The sequence below is a fragment of the Oryx dammah genome, unplaced genomic scaffold (assembly GCF_014754425.2).
Source record: "Oryx dammah isolate SB20612 unplaced genomic scaffold, SCBI_Odam_1.1 HiC_scaffold_11210, whole genome shotgun sequence".
Taxonomy (NCBI): domain Eukaryota; kingdom Metazoa; phylum Chordata; class Mammalia; order Artiodactyla; family Bovidae; genus Oryx; species Oryx dammah.
This window is the reverse complement of record NW_024080603.1, coordinates 7,125,453-7,133,934: the sequence shown is the minus strand read 5'-3', so window position 1 is coordinate 7,133,934 and position 8,482 is coordinate 7,125,453. Positions and strand designations below refer to the sequence as shown.

General features: G+C 39.0%; 1 non-coding gene across 1 annotated transcript; it reads left to right on the top strand.

Annotated features, from left to right (window-relative positions):
- Positions 1–8,156: 8,156 nt before the first annotated feature.
- On the top strand, positions 8,157–8,229 carry TRNAS-GGA. The gene has a single exon. It is a non-coding gene; the product is annotated as a tRNA-Ser (tRNA).
- The last annotated feature ends 253 nt before the right edge of the window (positions 8,230–8,482 follow it).

Below are 8,482 nucleotides of genomic sequence, written 5' to 3'. Positions count from 1 at the left end.
TAGAAGGACTGATGCTGAAGCTGAAGCTTCAATTCTTTGGTCACCTGATGCAAAGAGCTGACTCTTTGGAAAAGACCCTAATGCTAGGAAAGATTGAGGGCAGAAAGAGAAGAGGCAACAGAGGATGAGAAGTTGGATGGCGTGATCGACTCGATGGACATGAGTTTGAGTAAACTCTGGGAGACAGTGCAGGACAGGGAAGCCTGGTGTGCTGCAGTCCGTGGAGTCGCAAAGAGATGGGACACGACTGAGGGACTGAACAACAATCTCTCAGTCAATTAAAGAGTTTCCCCTTTCACAGCTTGCTCTTGTGAAGCCTATAGTAGGCAAGGGGAGCACAGTTTGACCAATAAGGTTATGCTTCCTCAGCTTTCCACAGGTTTATCCCTGTCCTCAAGGCTGTTTCTGCTTCTTCGCCTGTGAGGGGGGTGGATGGGAATGGACACGGAATCTGAAGGGCCAGAGCTGCCCGGCGCTCCTCCTCCCTCTGCACCCTGGGGAGTTCTTTGGAAGCCTCACTGCAGGGAATCTTCCCTCTGCACTTCCTCGGTGCAGGGGGGCGGGTTTTCTCGCTCATGCCTTTAGGTTCCCCTCAGGTCCAGTCCTTGGGGGTCCTCTGCAGCCTCCTTTGGGTATAGCACCTGCCGCCACCCGTGGATGTGTGCCTGCTCCCGTCAGCGGCTTTGCTCACCCTCAGTCGGGGCCAGCTGATGTCCTCAGGTGAGAGTGGTCATCCCAGCTCTGAGCCGCTGGTTCTGTGGAGGATAGCCAGGTTCTCTCACAAGCTCCTTCCCCCATGCTGTGCTGGAGCCCGTGGAGCCTCTTGACCCCGGTGCCGCGTCCCTGTGGTCCTCACCTTCCCGCATAGACTGGTGGAAGGAAGGTGGTGGGGGGTGGCTAATCGGGGATTACAGAGCCCCGATAGCTCTGTTTAAGTATATCAACTCTTAACACTCTGAGTTATAATTCTGATTAATGTTCTTCTTTTAAATCATATAGTTTTCTTTTTTTGTTTTTTATTTTCATTTTTACTTTATTTTGCTTTACAATGCTGTATTGGTTTTGCCATACATTGACATGAATCAGCCATGGGTGTACATGAGTTTCCAATCCTGAACTCCCTTCCCACCTCCCACCCCTTATCATCTCTCTGGATCATCCCCATGCACCAGCCCCAAGCATCCTGTATCCTGTATCGAACATAGACTGGCGGTTCGTTTCATATATGATATTATACATGTTTCAATGCCATTCTCCCAAATCATCCCACCCTCTCCCTCTCCCATAGAGTTCAAAAGTCTGTTCTATACATCTGTGTCTCTTTTGCTGTCTCGCATACAGGGTTATCATTACCATCTTTCTAAATTCCATATATATGTGTTAGTATATGGTATTGGTGTTTTTCTTTCTGGCTTACTTCACTCTGTATAATAGGCTCCAGTTTCATCCACCTCATTAGAATGGATTCAAATGTATTCTTTTTAATGGCTGAGTAATACTCCATTGTGTATATGTTCCACAGCTTTCTTATCCATTCATCTACTGATGGATATCTAGGTTGTTTCCATGTCCTGGCTATTATAAACAGTGCTGCAATGAACATTGGGGTACACGTGTCTCTTTCAATTCTGGTTTCCTTGGTATGTATGCCCAGCAGTGGGATTGCTGGTCATAAGGCAGTTCTATTTGCAATTTTTTAAGGAATCTCCATACTGTTCTCCATAGTGGCTGTACTAGTTTGCATTCCCACCAACAGTTTAAGAGGGTTCCCTTTTCTCCACACCCTCTCCAGCCTTTATTGCTTGTAGATTTTTGGATCGCTGCCATTCTGACTGGTGTGAAATGGTACCTCATTGTGGTTTTGATTTGCATTTCTCTGATAATGAGTGATGTTGAGCATCTTTTCATGTGTTTGTTAGCCATCCGTATGTCTTCCTTGGAGAAATGTCTATTTAGTTCTTTGGCCCATTTTTTGATTGGGTCGTTTATTTTTCTGGAATTAAGCTGCATAAGTTGCTTGTATATTTTTGAGATTAGTTGTTTGTCAGTTGCTTCATTTGCTATTATTTTCTCCCATTCCGAAGGCTGTCTTTTCACCTTGCTTATAGTTTCCTTTGTTGTGCAGAAGCTTTTAACTTTAATTAGATCCCATTTGTTTATTTTTGCTTTTATTTCCAGAATTCTGGGAGGTGGATCATAGAGGATCCTGCTGTGGTTTATGTCGGAGAATGTTTTGCCTACGTTCTCCTCTAGGAGTTTTATAGTTTCTGGTCTTACGTTTAGATCTTTAATCCATTTTGAGTTTATTTTTGTGTATGGTATTAGAAAGTGATCTAGTTTTCTTAGCAGCTTTATTTGCTCTGGGAGGTCACAATTAGATCTGTTTTGTGCGTATGTCTCCTAGTATGTTTTCAGTGTCCAAAAGGGTAGTATTATATACTTTTTCTCTTTTTCCCCTCAATAGCTTTGTATTGGATTTGACCTAGATCTTTATCTGTTGCTCATATTTATGTGAAACTAATTTTCCTAAGCTTTTAGAAGTTATGGCTCTATTACTCAAGGTAGTTTTCTTAATTTTTAGTTCTCTCTTTAGTTTTCTGTTTTGGGGTGTTAGGGCATATACTCACTTGCTCTTTAGTTTTCTGTTTTGGGAGTGTAAAGGCATATACTCATCTGCTCTTTGAGGTTTCCTGGCTCTGTTTCCCTTTCCCTACTTACCTGGGTCCTCTCTTCCATGTTTCTACAGTGCCCAAATTTTTACTGAATTTTTACTTTATTCCAAGAAGTTTCTGCCTACTGTGGGACTTTCAGAGGGAAATTCTGGCTTGACAATTCATGTGACCCAAACTGCTTCAGTCTTTTTCAGACTTGACTGTAGGGTCTCTTGCAGCAGTCATCAGCCATTTATAGTTTTTTTTTTTTTTTTTTTAACACTGCACTGTATCTTTGTTGTAGCACATGGGCTTAGTTGCCCCACAGCATGTGGGATCTTAGTCCTTGACCAGGGATAGAGCCTGCATCCTCTGTATTGGAAGGCAGATCCTTATTGGAAGGCAGAACCGCTGCACCACCAGGGAAGTTCCCATGCACTATTGAGTGGTCAAAAAGCTTCCAGTTTGGGGTGCTGTTTTCAAATTGGTGGGTCCTGTTCCCCAGGGGATACCTGTACACTGTTTTGCTCTTTCATTTTTTAGACCCACAGACACCCCATTTCTTCTCTCTGTCTTCTCCCACACAGACACTGATGACATGCAGGTCTTGTGGATGCTGTCACTTTATTGTTACTGCTTTATTTAGGGATGTGGGGGTCTTTTGTGGGGGTCTTTCTTGTGGTTTTGTTGCAAAGTTGTCTTGCGCTCCCATCTAGTTGATTGCTCTTTTTACATGAAGATTCTTTACAAAAGTAGTTTATTATATAAACATGAAATGATAGCCCTAGTAAAATAACAAATTGGATTCTTTTATGAACAATATGTTATGTTATTCTTCTGTCTTTAAAATCAAGTGTTGTGATTCAATGGAAAGGATAATGTTAAATTATTTATTCCCCAGTTCAATAGCCAGTAAGAACCAATGCCTAAATGTTTCTTTCATTAAGTCTGTTCTATTATAGAATTATGTAAGTTGTCAAAAGTAGTGCAGGAGCCTGAAGCTAGGAGTAGTGGAGCCGTTACCATCCCTAGGCTGGAAGCTACATTAGCAGGGTGTGTGTGTTGGTGGTGGGGGGAGAGTGGGTATTAATACTTCCTTGAGAGAACCAATGACTTTCTTTTGAGGGACACAGATAAGTTGAGGTGATTTTCCAAGGAGAGAATTAGGGACACAATATCCTGACCATATTGTCTTCTCTTTTCATTTTCTGCTTGAGCATCCTTATTGGCTGAACACAAAATGTATGAGTGCTTGTGGGGTAAGACTAGGGTGAAAGGAGAGATAAGGTTGCTTATATTAAACAAATATAAAATAACCAGTATACTATTTGTCTCATTGGATAGAACTGTCTCAGGCTAAACTTGAATTTATGGCTTATAAATATGTCATGTTGATTTAACAATATATCTTCCCACTACTGAAACAGAAATCACTCTTCTTACCTGTATACTTGGCTGTTAACTATTAATAGATGAGGGTGAATTTATATTTTTAGCCCCATCTTCTCCTTCAAATATTACTCATTAAAAAATTAACCAAGGTATTTGGAAATAAAAGGTAAATTCAGAAAACCCAATTATTAGTTATGAAAATTTTAAAGATCTTTTTATCCACCAGTTTATATACATGCTAATTTATGTGCATAGCCAACTATGTCATGAACTTATTCTAGTATTGAAATGATAATACTTTACCCCAGCTCATCTTTGTTGACCATAATGATGACATCAAAAGATCTTTCATCTGTTACCATGATGATTGCTTAAGTATATATATTTCTCAAGATAAGTTGGGTTATGCAGCTGGTACCAGATCGCTCCAATCTCAGTGGCTTAGAACAGGAGACCTCTGCTCCTCACAGTTATTCATGGCTCCAAAGTTAAGACTGCACTACCATCTCATGCTACTTTCATTTCATAATGTGTTTATTAGTCAGCATAGCAGGTGGAGAACTCTGAAGGGCCTTGTGCCAATAATTAAATATTCCTGCCTGGAAAAAGGCATGAACACTTCCACTCATAACGTTGTCTAGAATTAGTTTTTAGACCCTGCCTGACTCAATGGACATGAGTTTGAGTAAGCTCCAGGAGTTGGTGATGGACAGGGAAGCCTGGTGTGCAGCAGTCCATGGGGTTGCAAAGAGTCGGACACGACTGAGCAACTGAACTGAACTGAATCCCAAGTATGCCTGGAGGTACAGTATTATGTGTCCGGGAGGAAGACCTGGATACTAGTGAGCATTAATAATGTCTATCAACGTATGAGGTTCTTTTGTGTTGCAGGAGATCAAGACATCTTGTGAATTGCCATCTTTTTTTTTTTTTTTTTTTGTACATTCTCTTTGGATACTCAGCCTCTAATCTTAACCCTTTAACACCTGGTACCAAATTTCTTTCTTCCCCAGGTCACCTATGGTGGAGCTTTATTCAGAGAGCATCCTAAATTCTGAATCTGTCTTAAGATGATCACATACTTCAACTTGAAGACTAAACTTGAAACAGACTACAAAAGACAAGGACTCCTTTACTCTAAACACATAAATGAGGTTTGAATGAAAATGACTGTGAAGTACAGTAATCTAGCAACTGTGAGAGATGTCACCCAGAAGATGAGAATGATTTAGAGATGCCACATGTTGCTCTTCTTCATAGAAGACACAGAAGACCATCCAGAGTATGCATTCAATACACACTCCCCGAGGAGGAGGAGGAGGGAGAGGAGGAGGAGGGGGAGGAGGAGGAGGAGGGGAGATGCATGCTGAATCATGTCTGACTCTCTTTATGGCCTCATGACTGCAGCCCACCAGATTCCTCTTTCCATGGAATTTTCCAGGCAAGAATACTGGAGTGGGTTGCCATTTCCTTCTCCAGAGGATCTTCCCGACCCAGGAATGGAACCCACAACTCCTGTGTCGCTTCATTGGCAGGTAAATTCTTTAGCACTGCACCACCTGGGAAGCCCCTTATGCACACCCCTAAACGATCTCCAAATTACAGAAAATGGCTGGTTGCTAACTTCAGTTTCTTTGAGTCATCACTGTGCTTCTCAGTATGAAGAAAATTAGATCCTCAGGGAACTTTGACTCTGTCTCTGAAATAGTTTGTGTATTGATTGGGAAAATTGGTTACTGTATTATTCCAAGTTCCTTTCATCATTTTTATTATTGCCTAGGCTGTGAAAATATTAATATGAAGGGACATGAAGATTAATATGTATAAATTTATTTAATATATTGTTTATTATGTAGAAGTCAATACTAAATTGGAGTTTTTTGGTACTGAATCAGTGCTTGGAAAGATTCAAAAATTTTAGGTCAAAAGGTGAAAATCCTCCTCTTCATTCCACTGAGCAGGGATACTAATTCCTAGGAAACCTTTTGGTGATAAGGCATTTCCAAAGTGTTAATTAAGGAGCAGGCCCGTCCAAGTAAGTTCTTTGATTTTTAGTTGTATTGGAAACATCACAAACTATCTTGATGAAAACAACTTTCTTTTGCTTCCCCAACAGAATTCTTAGATTTCTGACTTGGCAAAGTGCAATCATTTTCATTACTTTCAGATCATTATTTATATAATTCTGTGTAGCTTTCCAGCATTTCTTGCCTAATGGTTCTTAAAGTCAACAATCTGAGCAATTTGGGGAGATATTGTGTCAGTGTGGTGTGTTGAGGAATTAAGCTTTGATGAAGACCATTCCATTCTGTATTTTTACAGTGCATGAACAGAGAGAGTGGAATGGTCACTACTAGGGTGGAAATCGGAAATTTTATCTATAGGAGCTTTAGATATGAACTTGATGAGAAAAAGCTAGCAACAAAATCAATATAAAGGAAATGCTATCTTTCTAAGCTTGCTTGCAACTTCATTTTACTTTTGAAATATTAGATTTCAAAAATAATATTTTCTTATTATTAAAAAATTAAGTGCTATGCAAATATTTAACAGTAAGTGAAATTCCCGTACCACCTCATCCTTCAGAAGTAACTGTCATTAATAGTTTGTCTATGTTCTTTATACTCTTCCAGAATTTAGGTTTTATTTTTTATCAGATTCTTCTCCTCTTGTTCCTCTTCCCTCTCCTCTGATGTCCTCCTCTCCTCCTCTTTTTCCCCTTCCTCCTCCTCTTCATTCTCCTCTCCTTTCTCCACTTCCCTATATCCCCCATTCTCATTCTCCACTCTTTTTTTCTTTCTGTCCTCTGAATTAATACCTGTAATATTGCTGGTTCAAAGATTCTGAACTTTCAGAATTTTAGTAGATTGTCAGTAAATGTTTTTCCAATTGATATATTATTAATTACTCTGCCAAGTAAAGTTGTATTCATTAATACTGTCTATAATCTATCATTGGTCGTTATTAATCTTTGTTAATTCCGTTTTACTTTAAATTTCTTTAATTGTTAGGTTCAGCTCCTTTTTATAAGTTTATTGGCCCACAGAATTTTTTCTACAAGTTGCCTGTTGATATGTATCTTTTCCCTATTTGGTTATTTGTCTTTTTAAATACAGACTTCTATATAATGTTAATAGGCTTCCTAGGTGGCGCTAGTGGTAAAGAATCTGCCTGCCAGTGTAGGCGACACAAAAGACACGGATTCAATCCCTGGGTCAGGAAGATCCCCTGGAGTAGGGAATGGCAACCCATTCCAGTAATCTTGCCTGGAAAACTCCATAGACAGAGGAACCTGGTGGGCTACAGCCCATGGGGTTGCAAAGAGTCTGACAAGACTGAGCACACAATATATATATATTATATTATTATATATATAAATATAATTATATTTATATTAAATATAAATATATTATTATATAATATATCATATGTATAATATATATCATATTAATCTGTTAATATATGATATATTAACATATGATATATAAATATGTTACATATATTAACATATATTAGAGATGTTAGACTTTTGTCTTTTCTGTGTGTTTTTTGTTTGTTTGTTTTTTTAGTGTGTTGTCTGTACTTTTCTCTGATCACTCTCTTCTTTATTTTGTTATGGTATATTTTGCCTTGCAGAAGTTTCAAATTTTCATGTGAACATATGTGTCTATTATTTTATTGCTTCTAGATATCATATCATGCTTGGAAATACCTCCTGAATTCTAAGTTTATGACACATATTAGCCATTGCTTCCTTTAGTTTTTTGTGAATTTACTTTTTTGCCTTGTATATAAATTATGGATATAAGTCATGGATTCACTTTCCCAATTTGCTGTCCTTTTCCAGATGACTGGATAATTGTACAAGCCTCTTCTTTCTGTAGTCCATTTTTCTCTCCACTAATTTGAAATACCATCCTTATCAAATACGTTTACATATACTTGAGTCTATTTTCTTTTATTCTGTCTATTTCTGTGCTGATCCTGGGATGTTTTATTATTGTAGCTTGAATATATTTGAATATTTAAAGGGACTTCCACTTAATTTTGTTCAAGTTATAGACCCAATTTTAAAAGTACAGTGGCAATATTGATTTTTATAACACTGATTTATCCCTGGTGGCTCAGAGGTTAAAGCATCTGCCTGGAATGCTGGAGACCCAGGTTCAATCCCTGGGTCAGGAAGATCCCCTGGAGAAGGAAATGGCAACCCACTCCAGTACTCTTGCCTGGAGAATCCCATGGAGGGAGGAGCCTGGTAGGCTGAAGTCCATGGGGTCGCAAAGAGTCAGACACGACTGAGTGACTTCACTTTACTTCACTCACTTTGATAAAAAAGATACCTTTAAGTAAGTGAATCTTTTTACCCCCAAACAAAATGAAACTCATTTTTCAAGTCTTCTTTTATGGCCTTCTTTGGAATTTTATACTCTTTTTCT